This window comes from Peromyscus maniculatus, chromosome 23 (assembly GCF_049852395.1).
Source record: "Peromyscus maniculatus bairdii isolate BWxNUB_F1_BW_parent chromosome 23, HU_Pman_BW_mat_3.1, whole genome shotgun sequence".
Lineage (NCBI taxonomy): Eukaryota > Metazoa > Chordata > Mammalia > Rodentia > Cricetidae > Peromyscus > Peromyscus maniculatus.
The window spans coordinates 37,130,452-37,146,999 of NC_134874.1; the positions used below are offsets into that span (position 1 = coordinate 37,130,452).

At 44.5% G+C, this 16,548-nt stretch overlaps 1 pseudogene; it reads left to right on the top strand.

Annotated features, from left to right (window-relative positions):
* The first annotated feature begins 1,214 nt into the window (after window positions 1-1,214).
* LOC143270523 (peptidyl-prolyl cis-trans isomerase A-like) lies at window positions 1,215-1,745 on the top strand (annotated as a pseudogene).
* Window positions 1,746-16,548: the final 14,803 nt, after the last annotated feature.

Sequence of the window (16,548 nt, forward strand, 5' to 3'; positions counted from 1 at the left end):
GGATCAGGATCACTTGTCCTTCACCCACGATGACACCACAAGAAGGAACAATAGCAATATGGCAAGAGTCTGTTTGCTGTGTAGATGCAGCTTCTAAAGAACTGCCCTGAACCCCACTTCCAGTCAGACGCTGCCCGTGCCCTGGGGGAAATTCTGAGGCGACCAGGACCCAGGTTCCACTACAGGTGGGCAACCCAGTCCTTGTCTTGTTCTCTTGTGGTGGGTTAAGTATTTGACCCAGCGGGCAGTAAACACTGCCTTAAAAGAAATAAGGAAACGGTTTATTCAGAACCAAATATAAGTGCTCAGATTCATTACTAAATGCATGTTCCACCTTGAAACCAGTGGCATATTTTCTAGAATTATTACTAGTTCGTTCATATGATGTGTGTTTGGGTAGCATTTTTATGGAGGCCAGAGGACACCTTTGGGGAGTCAGTTCTCTACTTTCACCTTTATGTGGATTCCAGGGATCAAACTCATGTAGTCAGGCTTGCTCAGCAAGTATTTTGCCCACTAAGCCATCTCGCTGGCCTTTTGTGAACTTTTGTAGTTTCAGGACTAGAGAAAGCCATAATTCAATGCATTTGGCAGAGTTACAAAGGTGGGAATATCAGGAAGAGGGCTACAGCAAGAAGAGTCAATCTCTTCCATAGATTGCAAATGTTGAGTCCTCTTAGCTTCAGGGTTGGTGGAAGCTGGAGGTCTGCCTAGCATGGTGGTACACTGTAAAGGGTTTACATGATGAGCCTGAGAATGTGAAGCTAAGTGTAAAAGTAAAGACAAGGGCTGGGGATGTAGCTCTGTTGACAGAGTGCTTACCTAGCATGCACATGAAACCCTGGGTTAGATCCCCAGCCCTGTATAAACCATATAGGGTGCCACATGTCTGTAACCTCAGTACTTCAGTGGCAAAGGCAGGAAGATCAATGCCAAACTAAGATACATAAGGGGTTTGAGGACAGCCTAGACTACCTGAGATCCTGTCTCAAACATGAAGACTAAAAAAGGAAAGCAAGCTTTGCAGACACCGCTGCACCCTGTCGCCTCTTCCTGAAGCCATGCTCAATGCCACCATGTGCTCGGCTGATGGAGAGATGTCTCCTTCAGGCTGTTTGCAGACAAAAACAGCAGCAAACTCTTGAGCTCTGAACACTGGGGAGGAAGGATTTGGACAAAAGGGTTCCTCCTTTCACAGAATTATTCCAGGATTCATGTGCCAGGGTGGTGACTTCACACACCACAATGGCACTGGCAGCAGGTCCATCCGTAGGGAGAAATTTGAGGATGGGAACTTCATCCTGAAGCATACAGGTCCTGGCATCTTGTCCATGGCAAATGCTGATCCAGACGCAAATGGTTCCCAGTTTTTTGTTTGTTTGTTTGTTTGTTTGTTTGTTAGCTGCACCGCCAAGACTGAGTGGCTGGATGGCAAACATGGACTTTGGGAAGGTGAAAGAAGGCATGAACACTCTGGAAGCCATGGAGCATTTTGGGTCCAGGAATGGCAATACTAGCAAGAAGATCATCATTCCCTGCCCCCCCTTTTTAAAATCAGCAATAGTGTTTTGCCTGCATGTGTGTCTGTGTGAGGGTGTTGGGTCCCCTGGAGCTAGAGTCACAGACAGTTGTGAGCTGCCATGCGGGTGCTGGGAATTGAACCCGGGTCCTCTGGAAGAACTCTTAACTGCTGAGCCATCTCCCCAGCCCCGAAGATCACCATTTCCGAGTGTGGACAACTATAATTCTTTTGACTCTCAGGCATCTTACCCATCAGACCATTCCTTCTGTAGCTCAGAAGAGCACCCCCATCTGCTCACAGTATCCTGTGATCTCTGCTGTCACAGAAGTTCTTTGGGTTCCGCATTTTCCTCATTTCCCTCCAAGTCTAGCTGGATTGCAGAGCTAAGTTTATGATTATGAATAAAAACTAAATAAGAAAGTAAAGTCTAGTAAATAAATGGCTACTAAAAGGCCCAAGATGCCCCAAGATAATTTTGTCTTGGAATTTATAACATTTGATCCCTCACACCATGGTCTAGACAAGCAATATCAATCGGTCTGCAGGACCTTTAATATAGACAGAACTTCAGGGAATTTTAGTTCACAAGCCCTTGACTGTAAGGGGCTGTCTACGGAGACGAATTTGCAAAATTCCTGATTTCACACCTGTGCTGTATTAGTTGCAGTTAAATAGTCCAGTTGTTAACAGAGCCCTCATGACTCAGAAGTCCTTGTTTTTAATTTGTTCCATGGCTACAGGTTTGTAACAAGTCTTTCTCTGTCCTGCCAGCCAGCTCCCAAATAATGGCACGGAGACTTCTTATTAATTATGAAAGCTCAGCCTTTGCTTAGGGTTGTTTCTAACTAACTCTTACGACTTAAATTAACCCATTTCTATTAGTCTATGTATATCTGCATGGCTCCTGGCTTTACCTCTCCACCTGCATGTTCTGCTTCTTCTGCATCCATCTGGTGACTCCCCTTTTTTCTTCCTCGAGTCCTCTCTGCCCCCAAAAGTCCCACTTAACTTCTTCCTGCCTAACTATTGGCCATTCAGCTCTTTATTCAACCCATCACAGTGATACATCTTCAAACCATCTAAAGGAATAGTCCACAACACAGGTTCTGTCATGGGGGAGCAAAGGGATGGAGTAGGAAGATAATTGTAAATTAAAAATATCTCCTAAGAGAAGATAAAGGGGCCGGGCGGTGGTGGCGCTCACCTTTAATCCCAGCACTTGGGAGGCAGAGGCAGGTAGATCTTTGTGAGTTCGAGGCCAGCCTGGTTTATAGAGCGCAATCCAGGTAAGGTACCAAAACTACATAAAGAAACCCTGTCTCGAAAAACCATCCCCAAGTGCATACAGTTGATACCCAAAGCCAAAAACAAGGAAAGGAAAACTGGGCTGTGTTTTATTTAGACTCCAACTCTTTACACAGGATGGTTTCTTCTTTGAAGAAGTTTAGTCTGGATAGATAAAAAATATACTGTCTATGATAACCGACAAGTGTGCACCCATGTCGGTTTGTTACTTTACTATCATTGTGATAAATCCATGACAAAAACCAGTTAAGGAAGGAGGTATATTTTAGCATATGGTCTGGTCTTTTGGTCGTGAGCCAAGCCTTTAATGGCTGAGCCATCTCTCCAGCCCTAGCATATGGTTTGAAGGAATGCTGTCCCTCATGGCAGAGGGAGCTGGAGGCTGCTGGTTACAGACAGGCATGTGTCCCCCAATCCGGTCCAGGTTGAGAAGCAAAGAGATGAAGGATGGTACTCAGGTCACTTTCTCCTTTTTATTCAGTCCAGATCCCCAGCCGAGGGATGGTGCCATCACATTCAGACATGCCCAGATGTGTCTCCTAGATGATTCTAAATCCAGTCAGGCTGACAAAGCAAAGCATCACAAACACCACTACATTAGAGCCATTTAGTAGATAACCTGACTCCATGTTTGTTTGTTTGTCTGTTTTATTTTTTGTTTTGTTTGTTTTTGCAGACAGAATTTCACTAGGTATGCCTGGCTAGTCTGGAACTTGCCATGTAGACCAGGATGGCCCAGAATTCACAGAGATCCATCTGTTTCTGCCTTCCAAGTACTGGGATTAAAGGTGTGCACCACCACAGCCAGCTTCAGTTGCATCTTTTTGAGTCACTGTTTATTGTGTTAGCCTAAATAAAGCTTCCATTTCATGTTTTATGGGGGCATTTGAGGCAGTTGGATTTTTAGCTTTATACAAGGCTCTTTAAGTCAAGCTGCTTCATTCTACAACCGAGAAAACTGTAAGAGTATTTTTGAGACTTGAAAATTTTGATACAAGGTAGGGAGCCAGAATGGCCTTCTGCTCTCCCAGTATACCTTTGTGGCCTTGTATAATCACTTAAATTCCAAAGAGAGTGAGTATTGGGTTATTCAGTGCTTGTTTTTTTTTTTTTTTTTGTTTTTTTTTGTTTTTGTTTTTTTTTTTTGGTTTTTCAAGACAGGATTTCTCTGTGTAGCTTTGCGCCTTTCCTGAAACTCACTTGGTAGCCCAGGCTGGCCTCGAACTCACAGAGATCCGCCTGGCTCTGCCTCCCGAGTGCTGGGATTAAAGGCGTGCGCCACCACCGCCCGGCCAGTGCTTGCTTTTTAGACTTGTGTGATGACACTGACTTAATATCTAAAATGAGAAGCATGCCTTAAAAAAATTAGTTATCAGGGTAGATCGTCCATTAGCTTTCCGTCGCTATGATAAAATACTTGAGATCCTTAACTTATAAAGAGAAAAGTTTGGGCTGGCAAGATGGCTCAATATATAAAGCACTTGCCATACGACTGCGAGGACCAGAGTTCAGATCCTCAGAGCCCACGTAAAGCTGATGCTGTAGCACACATTTATAATCCTAGTGTGCTATGGCTGGATGGGAGAGGGACACGGGAAAATCCTAGGAAGCCACAGGCCAGCTAGCCTGGTGTGCACAGGTCTACACAGGAGACCGTGCTTCCAACAAGGTGTAAGGCAAGGACTGACCACGAGGTTGACCTCTGACCTCTACATGCTTACCATAGTACCTGAGCACCAATACTCACGAATACACCAATACTCGTGTGTATACACACATACACACTATATACACATGCATCATATACACGCACATGATATGAGATTAGGCAGACCCATTGCTTTGGGCCTATGGGGGATGTGCTGGATGATAATGACAGGGAGCATGTTGTATAACAAAGTGCTTGCCTCAATACTAGGAAGCAAAAATAAAAATGTAGAAGAGATGGGGAACTAGGATCCTCTTCAAAGTTGTGGCCCTATGGAGTGAGCTGTCACTAAGTTCTTCCTCCTGAGCATCCCACCACCTTATAGTTATGCTGCCTTGGGGACCAAGCCTTTAACACACGGATCTTCTGGAGGATATTCAGCATCCTACTCATAAGCATTGGTGCTTAGAAATGCAGGGTGCTAGGGCCAGAGAGATGGCCCAGTGGTTAAGAGACATACTGCTCTACTAGAGTACCTGAGTTTAGTTCCCAAATCCATGTCAGACAACTTTAAAACACTTGTAATTCCAGCTCTCGGGGATCTGTCACTTTCTTCTGGTCTCCATGGGCAGACACCATCCCCCCTCCTGCTATAAGCAAAAAAATAAATAAATCCTTAAAAAAAAAAAGGAAATACAGAATGCTAGCTTCATATTTGTTTCTGTGATAAAACACCCTGACCAAAAGCAACTTAGGGGGAAAGGGGTTATTTGGCTTACATTTACAGTCCATTATTCTGGGAGAGTCAAGGTAAGAACTCAAAACATCATACCCATACTCAAAAGCAGAGAGAGAATACATGTCTGAATCCTTTGCTTGCTTTTTAAGATATTTAAGATTTATTTATTTAGTGTACAGAAGAGGGCACCAAATCTCATTACAGACAGTTGTGAGCCACCATGTGTTTGCCGGGAATTGAACTCAGGACCTCTGGAAGAACAGTCAGTGCTCTTAACCTCTGAGCCATCTCTTCAGCCCAACTTGCTTCTCTCTTATACTGCTCAGACTCTCCTGCCTAGGGAATAGTGCCACCCTCAAGGGTCTTCCTATATAAATTAATAATAACTTAAAATCAAGACAATTCCCCGCGGACATATCTAGAAGCCAGCCTGATCTAGACAATTTCTCCATCAAGGCTCTCTTCTCAAGTGATTCTTGAGTTTTAGTAAACTGACTATCATAACATCTAACCTACAACTTTGACAGCTTAGCAAGCAGTATTCTATATAGTATTATTGGCTTTCTTTTGTGATCCCATGGCTGACTAAAAGCTGCAGCTCACTGCCCTGGCCAGTATCACAAGAAAAGGCCCAAATTCATATTGCTAGCCTTGGGAATATGCAAAATTCAGGAACTGAAGAGTGGTTTCCACTAAGTGTGTATCATTTCACACCATCATAAAATTGGAAAATCAGAAGTGGAACTATTGTGAGATGGGTTTTCTGATGGCTGTTCTTGGTTGTCAACTTGACTATAACTATAACTGGAATGAACTATACTCCAGAAATCATACTTGTGACCTGGATCTTGAGGCAAGAAGACAACGGGCCTTTGATCGGATCTTGAGGCTGGAAGACACACCTTTAACCCAAGCCACACTTTCTGCTGGAAGCCTACATAAGGACAATGGAAGAAGGAAGGGTTTGTTCTTCACCTGTTTGCCCTGTCCTCATCAGCATGTCCATTCTCCTTCAGGATCCAGCAGACCAGCTGAGACATCCAGCCTCATGGGACTGAGCAGCTACTAGATTCTTGGACTTTCCATTCACAACTAGCCATTGTTGGACTGCAGCCTATAAGTCATTCCAATAAATTCCTATATTTATATCTATCTATCTATCTATCTATCTATCTATCTATCTATCTATCTATCTATCTACTAGCCATTGTTGGACTGCAGCCTATAAGTCATTCCAATAAATTCCTATATCTATATCTATCTATCTATCTATCTATCTATCTATCTATCTATCTATCTATCTATCTACTAGCCATTGTTGGACTGCAGCCTATAAGTCATTCCAATAAATTCCTATATCTATATCTATATCTATATATATAGAGAGAGAAAGAAATATATATGTATATAAATACACATACATACATACATATGTGTGTGTGTGTGTGTGTGTGTGTGTGTGTGTGTGTGTGTGTGTTAAGGGCCTGGCTCACAGGTAGAGTGTTTTCCTGGTATGTACAAGGCTCATAGTTCCATTCCTAGCACCAGCAAAGAGAAATCTAAGAAAAGCAGCCAGGAAATTACTAAGATTTGTGGTGGGTCCTGGAATGCAGCTCCTCTTTGTGCTCCTGAGATGCTGTTAAAAGTACTGCTTTGGTTCTCAGTGTCCTGGAACCAGAAAGCCAGGTGCAGTGTTGTGCTTCTGTAGCCCCAGCTACTGAGAATCCTGGAATCTGGGACTAGTCTGGGCTATACAGCAAGAGTTTTACCTCAGGTGAGGAAAAGCAGTCCCACAGGCTGGCTCTCTTAAGTTCTCTTGGTTCTTGGTATTTAACCTCATAGGTTTTACCACTTTATTCTGTCTAAACTTGGAGCAGATATTTTGCATATTTGGTCTACTTTTCTAATAATCATGAGCAAGACAATTGCCTGATTGCCTGTCACCTCCTTGGTGGTTAGACTGTAAGTATTCTACCATGCATGTGCAGTTGTGTCTTTGGTATATATTATATTGTTTAGTTAATCGTATGTGTTGGTTACAGGGTAGTAGGAAATATTTATTTACTTATTTATTTTTTAAGACAGGGTCTCTGTGGTGGTTTGAAAGAAAATGGTCCATGTGGTGGTGGCACATGCCTTTAATCCCAGCACTTGAGAGGCAGAGGCAGGCGGATCTCTGTGAGTTTGAGGCCAGCCTGGGCTACCAAGTGAGTTCCAGGAAAGGCGCAAAGCTACATAGAGAAACCCTGTCTCGAAAAACCAAAAAAAAAATTAAATTAAATTAAAAAAAGAAAGAAAATGGTCAGTATAAGGAGTGGCACTATTAGGAGGTGTAGCCTTGTTGGAGTAGGTGTGACCTTTGATGGAGGAAGTGTGTCACTGTGGGGTATTTGGGACTATGGGGGTCCAGCCCCTCAATAGTCCCTTCCCAGGGTCTGGGAAGAATCTACAACCAGCTGATAATTTAATCTTAATGAAAAGAAATCAATCTATGTACCCCAAACCCCTTAGTCCACACACTTTATTATTCTGAGTCAGTTCTCTCTCTACACAGCTTCTATTCTGCTCTCATGCCTAGCTCCTTTCTTGTCTGATTTGTCTCTGCATTAATCTGCTGCCCCCTCTAGGTTCTATCTTAATTCTCTCATCTTAGTTCCGCCCCATCTAGGTTCTCATCCATCTAGTTCCTTCCCATCTTAGCTCCTCTCCCATCTCCTTCTCTCTCATCTTGTTCTTCCCCACCTGGCTCTTCCTCATCTTCCATCTTGTTCCTCTGGTACTCTCTTCTAGCCCTTCAATCTAGTTCTTCCCATCTAGTTCATTCCTCTCCACTTCTTACCCATCTAGTTCTTCTGTTCTCTTGTCTCTTCTCTGTCTCATCTTCAAGTTCTCTCTTAAAAAATCCTCTCTCTCCTTCTACCTCTCAGTTCTCTGTATTCTCTCAGTTCTCCCTAAGTCTCTCTGGAATCCAGTTAGACCCAAGCAATAGCAATCCTCTTGCAGAGCAAGGTCACCAGGCTTGAATTCTTATGGTGTCATAAAGGCAGGTGAGAATTTTCCTCAGGTAGTGACCACCAGGCTTTCTTTTACAATCCAAAAGGGAAGTGGTAAAGGAGGAGGTCAATAGAGATCTAATGAATCAGGCAATTGTCCCACTAATGATGTAGCTCAGATTGGCCTCAAGTCTCCTGCATAGCCAAGATGCTCTGATTCTCTGATTCTCCTGTCTCCAGAAGGGAATTTATGTGCTTAATATGCATTCCTAGAAGTGGATAGATAAGAAATTAGTAGTCTATTAGTAAGGCTGTAAGGAAGAAGGGTCTCACCCTAAATTGCACAAGAAATAAAGCTATCCTCCTGACCTAGGAGACAGGTGTTGTTTCATTTGGCCTTGGATGCTTAAGTCTGTTCTTAGAGAGTACAGAGGTATCTCTGATAAGGTACTTTCATCCCTCCAGGCATGGTCCTGGCCTGATTGCTGCCAATGACAATAATTACAGGGAGGCTTGAACTGGGGTTCTGGCTGTGCATAGCTGTCAGCGCAGAAGGAAATCTGAACATTATTTTAGTATAGAGGAAATGGTGCCCAATAAATGATGGGCACACATAAACTTATAGCAGGAAATGGCTGATAATCAAAAGCCAAATATCACCAAGGCTCCTTGAGCCTCAGCTTGACCTCTGGAAGGCCATAGGTATTAGCTATGTTATAATCAGCTGAAATCCTACTTTATATATTTTTGTGGCTTGTAGCAGCGGGGGTGGGTTTTGAGATCTCCTATGCTCAAGCTACGCTCATTGTGAAAGACAGTTGCTTCTGCTTCCTGCAGATCAAGATGTAGGACTCTCAACTCCTTCTCTAGCACCATGTCTGCCTGCATGCTGCCATGTCCTGCTGTGAAGATAATGAACTAAACCTCTGAAACTGTAAGCTAGCCCCAGTTAAATGCTATTTCTTTATAAGGGTTGCCCTGGTCATGGTGTCTTTTCATGGCAATGGAAACCTTAACAGTCTTACTACGTGGCCCAGGCTACCCTTTTCGTTTGTTTTCATTTTGTTTTTTTTCCAAGAAGGATTTCTCTGTGTTGCCCAAGTGCTTGGATTAAAGGTGAGTGCCAACACACCTGGCTTCCAGGCTAGCCTTGAACTTACTATGTAGCTCAGGGTGGCCTTGAACTCTTTAATTATTTATTTTTTGTAAAGATTTATTTATTTATTTATTATGTATACAGTGTTCATCTGCATGTCAGAAGAGGGCACCAGATCTCATTATAGATGGTTGTGAGCCACCATGTGGTTGCTGGGAATTGAACTCAAAACCTCTGGAAGAGCAGCCAGTCAGTGATCTTAACCTCTGAGTCATCTCTCCAGTCCCCTGGCCTTGAACTCTTGATCCTGCCATTTTATCCTCCCTAGTGCTTGGATTCTAGACATGAGCCACTATATCCTGCAGGAATATGTAATTATCACTCAGTAGAGTGCCTATCATCATAGGCTGCTCACAAACATAATCATTATGGGGTTCATTAGGTCCTAATTGAGTAATTACTGTTCAAATGTTTATATTATGTAGAATGGTTTGGGAGATTATTTTGGAAGTGGTGAAGGGCTCTAGCAATGATTAGAAAGATTGGCTTTTGGGGCAGGGTGGGAATACATTCTCCGTTTCTCAAATAAATAACACAGTATAGGCTATTTTATTGTTGTTGCTGTTTGTTAAGGAGGAGGTTGAGACAGGGTCTCATGTAGCTCAGATTGGCCTCAAGTCTCCTGCATAGCCAAGATTCTCTGATTCTCTGATTCTCCTGTCTTTATCCGCAGAGGGCTGGGATCATAAGCAAGTGTCACCATGCCCAGCTTGACTCTTGAGTGAGCTTGTTTTCAAGAATGGATCAGGAGCCAGGCAGTGGTAGCACACGTTTTTAATCTTAGCACTTGGGAGACAGAGGCAGGTGGATCTCTGTGAGTTCAAGGCCAGCCTAGTCTACAGAGTGAGTTCTAGGACAGCCAGGTCTGTTACAGAGAAGCCCTGTCTCGAAAAACACAAACAAACAAACAAACAAACAAAAAATGGGAGCGTGGCAGGTGGAGGGGGAGGATGGATCAGGGGCTAAGAGATGGCTCAGTGATTTTAGAGTTCTTGCTTCTCTTTAAGAGAACAGAGGTTCTGTTCCCAGAAACCAAATTGAATGGTCCCTTATAGTCTGTAAGCCTGGCGCCAGGGCATCGCACGCCCTCTTCTGGTCTCTTCTGGTACTGCATGACATGTGGAGTAACCTGTGTACACACACACATATATACTACATGAAAAAGAAGAATAATTTTTTTTAAAGGTTGGATTCACCTGGAAGAACTGTAGTTCTAATTGTATATATAGTATGATTTTGTGTTATATGCATTTTTGGTGGGTTTTTTTTTGGGGGGGGGGGAGCGGACAGAGTTTCCATATGTAACAGCTGTGGCTGTCCTGGAACTCACTTGGTAGCCCAGGCTGGCCTCGAGCTCACAGAGATGCACCTGCCTCTGCCTCCCGAGTGCTGGGATTAAAGGTGTGCACCGCCAACACCTGGTCTTATATGCATGTTTTTATGATCTTCTAGACATATCACATTCTCAAATGGCGATTGTATTCATTTCTTGTCAATGTGTTCAACTTGGCAGAAACCACTTAGAGGGGAAAGTTGATTTTGGTGTAGGGTTTCAGTCCATGATGGTGGGGAAGTGGGGTAGGAGCATCCAGGCCCATAGACGGGGGACAGACAGAGACAGAGAGATCTCTGCATCAGGTAGGAAGCAGAGAGAGCAAGCCAGAAACAGGTGCATAGAGCCTCCATGGCCTGCCCCGCTAACCTCATCCACCTGCTAGGTCTGATGTCCCAAAGGTTCCACAACCTTTCCAAATAGCACCATGAGGGGCTGCAGAGATGGCTCCGTGGTTAAGCACATCTGTTGTTCTTCCAGAGGACCCGGGTCTGTTTAGTTCTCAGCATCTACAGTGGGCAACTGAGGTGCCTGGAACTCGAATCCCCAGGCTTCCAATGCCCTCTTCTGGCCTCCTTGGGCACTTCACACACCTCTCTCTAATACACACACACACACACACACACACACACACACACACACACAGAAACACACATACACAAATAAACATTTAAAATCTTTTAAAAATGAAGCCATGAAAAACAGCAGCTGGGAACCAAGTGTTCAAAAACATGAAATTTCCCTTTTGAATTGTAAGACACTAGCAGCCATCCAGTGACTTCTTGGCTGGAGGAGTAAATCAAAATACAAGTGTCAGCCGGGCGGTGGTGGCACACGCCTTTAATCCCAGCACTCAGGAGGCAGAGCCAAGCAGATCTCTCTGTGAGTTCGAGGCCATCCTGATCTACAGAGCAAGATCCAGGACAGGCACCAAAACTACACAGAGAAACCCTGTCTCAAAAAAACCAGGGGGAGCCGGGTGGTGGTGGTGGTGGTGGCGGCGGCGGCGGCGGCGGCGGCGGCGGCGGCGGCGGCGGCGGCGGCGGCGGCGGCGGCGGCGGCGGCGGCGGCGGCGGCGCACGCCTTTAATCCCAGCACTCGGGAGGCAGAGGCAGGCGGATCTCTGTGAGTTCGAGGCCAGCCTGGGCTACCAAGTGAGTTCCAGGAAAGGCGCAAAGCTACACAAAGAAACCCTGTCACGAAAAACCAAAAAAAAAAAAAAAAAAAAAAAAAAAAAAACGGGGGGAAAAATGCAACAAGTTGAACATGATGGGAAGTTTAAAGTTTGTTTTTTTCAAGACAGGGTTTCTCTGTGTAACCCTGGCTGTCCTGGAACTCACTCCATATACCTGGCTGGTCTCACACTCAGAGAGATCCTCCTGCCTCTGCCTCCCGAGTGCTGGGATTAAAGGCATGCGCCACCACTGCCTGGCTGGGAAATTTCAAGTCTGATGATTATTTCTGTAAGAGCACTGTGTAAAATTGCTCATGAGCATTATGGTTCCTGGTTGGCTGCTGCACCTGAACGTTAGCTCCTGCCGAGGCTAAGAACTTCCCTCCACACACACCCTCTCTGTCACTGTGATAAAATAGCATGACTAAAAGCGACTTAAGGAGGAAAAGGTTTATTTTAGCCTGTGGTTCCAGAGGGAAAGTGCATTAATGGTGGGGTAGGCGTGGCGCGGAGGGGAGGTGTGGCGTGGAGAGGGAGGCATGGCACGGTGACAGTAGCAGGAGCGGGAAGCTGGCTGATCAATCAGGAGAGAGAGAGAGGGAGAGAGAGAGAGAGAGAGAGAGAGAGAGAGAGAGAGAGAGAGAGAGAGAGAGAGGGAGGGAGGGAGGGAGGGAGGGAGGGAGGGAGACAGAGAGAGAGAGACAGAGAGAGAAAGACAGAGAGAGAGAGAGAGAGAGAGAGAGAGAGAGAGAGAGAGAGAGAGAGAGCAGAAAGTGGGACAAGGCTATAAACCCTCAGGACACACCCCCAGTGACATTTTTTTCCAGCAAAGCTCCACCTCCTAAAGGTTCCACAACCTCCCCCAAACAGCACCACCAACTGGGGACTGAGTGTTCCAGTGCACGCGCCTTTGGTGTGTCTGTGTGTGTGTGTGTGTGGGAGGTATTTCTCATTCAAACCGTATCTGCTATAAGTCCTCTCACCGGTTCTAGGCTTCCACTGTTCTCAGAGGTCTTTGTCTAAATCAAGTGTTTCCAAGTTCCTGGTATCTGTTCAAAGAGTCGAGTAGGTGTACAAATGAGTACAGTAGCGAGGGGTTTTATTCAGAGGCAAAGCAAAAAGGTACAGAGTGGATATACTGCAAGGGAGCACCTGGGTCCCAGGAAGCATGCAGCTCCAGAGTGTCTGTCTGCTCGATGACAGGGGTTTCCTTCAGTGCTTCCAAGGGGAGGAGCTGGTTGCTACCGGTGGGGTGGGGATGATTGTCTATGTGTAGGGTGTATGTGTGTATATGTTTATATGTGTATATGTTTACATGTATGTATGCACGGGTGAACATGACTGTGGAAGCCCAAAGTTGATAACATGTGTTTTCCTCAATCTCTCTCCACTTTATTTATTGAGGCAGGGTCTCTCCCTAGACCTGGAGCTCACCAGTTCCAGCTAGACTAAAGGCCAGCAAGCCCCAGGGATCCTCGGGTCTCTGCCTCCCCAGTGCTGGGATCATAAGCATGCATCATTGCCCCCGCCTGTTTTACCTGGGTTCTGGTGGTAGAATTCAGGCTTCACGTTCCCGCGGTGAACACCTTACAAAAGGAGCTATTATTCCCCAAGCCCAGCTCCCAGATCAGATTTTGTTTTGTTTTATTAGCCTAAGCTACAGTGTAGTTCTTGGTGAACTGGGAGTGTCGTTCTCTTGGTAGAGTGCTTGTGGAACCCGGAGTTCCATCCCCAGCACCTCATTAAACCAGGCGTTGTGGAAGGCTGGAGGACTAGGAGTTCAAGGTCTTCATAAGGAGGAGGTTGAGACTTGGTAGCATGAGACCCTGTCTTCAAAACTAAACAAAACAGAGCAACAGCCACAAATCTGCCTCTGATCATTGCTAGCTAGCTGGTTCTCTTTGATTCAGCTCCAACTCAGAATGGTTTTTTTTTTTTTTTTTTTTTTTTTTTTTTTTTTTTTTTAAACAACATACCTCCAGCCTGGTTTCCTGGTAGATTGTGAGTGGGAGGCTGGGGAGGTTTTGTGATCATTTCCTCAGTCTTAGCAACACCCACGAGTGTGCTGCATAAGGACGTCCCAGAACCTCCTGGGTTCCCTACGGGGATTCACAATTGGTTCCCAGAAAAAAGAAGGGGAAATTAAGAAAGGAACAGGCAACTGTGGATATGAATTTGCAGCCTTTAAACCTAGCTCTGGACACAGAAAAACCCTCTGAATAGTCTTTGGCCCATTTTCTCTGCAGAATGTGCAGTCAGTGCCCTGACTCCTGTTGTGGAGAACACTGTCACCGTCGTTGGTTTTCCAAGGTCGGAGATTATACTTTGTGTATTGAGTTACTTTCCTCATTGCCCTGACAAAATGCCCGAGGAAAGTAACTTAAGGAAGAAGGTTTCGCTTCAGCTCACATTCCGAGGGTGCAGTCCGTTGTGGTGGGGAAGGCATGGCGGGCGGCAGGAACTGTTCACCTTCATCTGGTCAGGAAGCAGAGAGACATGAATGCTGGTGCTCAGCTCGAATTCTCCTTTATATTCAAGCCCTCCGAATGGTGCCATTCACATTTGGAGTGGAATTCCCATCTTAATGAACACAGTTGCGAAACTTTTCTCACCGGATGTGTTCAGAGGCTTATCTCTTGGTTGATTCTAGAGCAGGTCAAGTTGACAATCAATATGAAACATCAATGATGGAAAGGTGGCTCAGTGGTTAAGAGCATGTTCCAGCAGACCTGAGTTAAGAGCACCTTCCAGAGGACCCAGATTCGATTCCTAGAACCTACATGGTTGCTCACAATGATCTGTAACTGTAGTTCCAGGGATCTGATGCCCTCTTCTGGCTTCTGTGGGTACTGCATGCATGTGGAGCACAGACATTCCCAGGCAAGACACCCATAACCATAAAAAGTAAATACATATTTTAAAAATTTATCCCATTTTATTTGTTACATGGGGTGGGGGCACATGCATGCCATGGCACCTATGTGGAGATCAGAGGACCCTAAGGTTTTGTGTGTTTCTGGCATTCAGCTCAGGAAGCTGGGCTGGGTTTAAAGTCCCTTTAACTGCTGAGACATCTCACTGCCCCCTTCCCCCATCTTTGTTTTTCCAAGACAGAGTTTCTCTGTGTAGCCCTGACTGTCCTGGAACTTTCTCTGTAGACCAGCCTGGCCTCAAACTCACAGAGTTCCGCCTGCCTTTGCCTCCTGCTTCCTTTGTATGTGTGTGGTGCTAAGGACCCAGAATTGTGCATATGCTAGGCAAACATTCTACCATTGAGTTATATATATGAACCCCTTTTTTAAAAAATTTTGGAGCTGGGCAGTGGTGGTGCACACCTTTAATCCCAGCACTTTGGAGGCGGAGGTAGGTGGATCTCTGAGTTTGAGGCCAACCTGGTCTACAGACAGAGTTTTAGGACAGCTAGAGCTACACAGAGAAATTCTGTCTTGAAAAACCAAAAATAAAATAAATTTTAAATAGTTTTGGGACAGAGTCTTTCCAAGTTGCCCAGGTAGGCCTTGAACTTGTCATCTTCCTAACTCAGCCTCTCCAGTAGCTGGGATTACAGGTGTGTAATACCATCTGGGAGTCTTTCTTTCTTTCTTTCTTTCTTTCTTTCTTTCTTTCTTTCTTTCTTTCTTTCTTAATAGATAGTAAGGCAGGAACATTGCCTCATCTCACATTACAGAGAATTTTGATTTTTTTACATTTTTTTATTTTTATTTCATATGTATGGATGTTTTTTCCCCAAATGTATGTCTGCACATGTGTGTACATTGCTCATGGAGGTCAGAAGATGGTTGTTGAACATTTAACTGCTCTTGTACCAGCTCTTCTAAAGCCTGCAGTTTCTTTGTTGTTAAAGGCCATTGCTGAACCCATACAGGCTTGTCTGTTAACCATTTTAAAGGTCGAGCTGTTGGTGTCTTTGAAAGATCAGTAGTTGTTGTGCCTTGACCTTGTACAATCTGGGTGGCCGGTGACCATTCTTTATAATAATAATACCTCCTAAGTGTTAGCTGGGCAGTGGTGGTGCCACGCCTTTAATCCCAGCACTTGGAAGGCAGAGGCAGGCGGATCTCTGTGAGTTCGAGGCCAGCCTGGGCTACAGAGTGAGTTCCAGGAAAGGTGCAAAGCTACAGAGAGAAACTTTGTCTAAATAATAATAATAATAATAATAATAATACCTCCTAATATTTATCTCAGAAAAGTGTTAGTTTATGGTTTGTCTCTGAGGTTGGAGGAATGTTAATCTGAGTATTCCATTGTTATAATAGGTCATGACTCATAAATTCATGGCTATATTAGCCACATATGGCTTTAATTTTCCTCTCTGTCCTTCTGGACCTATACATTCGAGCCATCTTGCACTGTTTCACTTGAGATAATGTTCCAATCCCTAATAGCTGAACATTTACTTCCTGAAGAGGCCAATTTGGATGCCAAAATTCTGGTGCAATTATTGTAACATCTGCACCTGTGTCTAATAAACCTTTCAAGAGAATGTCATTTATTCGTATTTTTAATTTTGGTCTTTGTTCACTTATAGAAGTTTGCCAAAAAATTCACTTGATGGTTTCTCCTGAATTTTCTATTCTCTCTGCTACAGATGTTTTATCACCCAGAGCAGCCTGGTTTATTCCAATAGGCATTTGGCTATTTAATTGCTCTGAGAAGG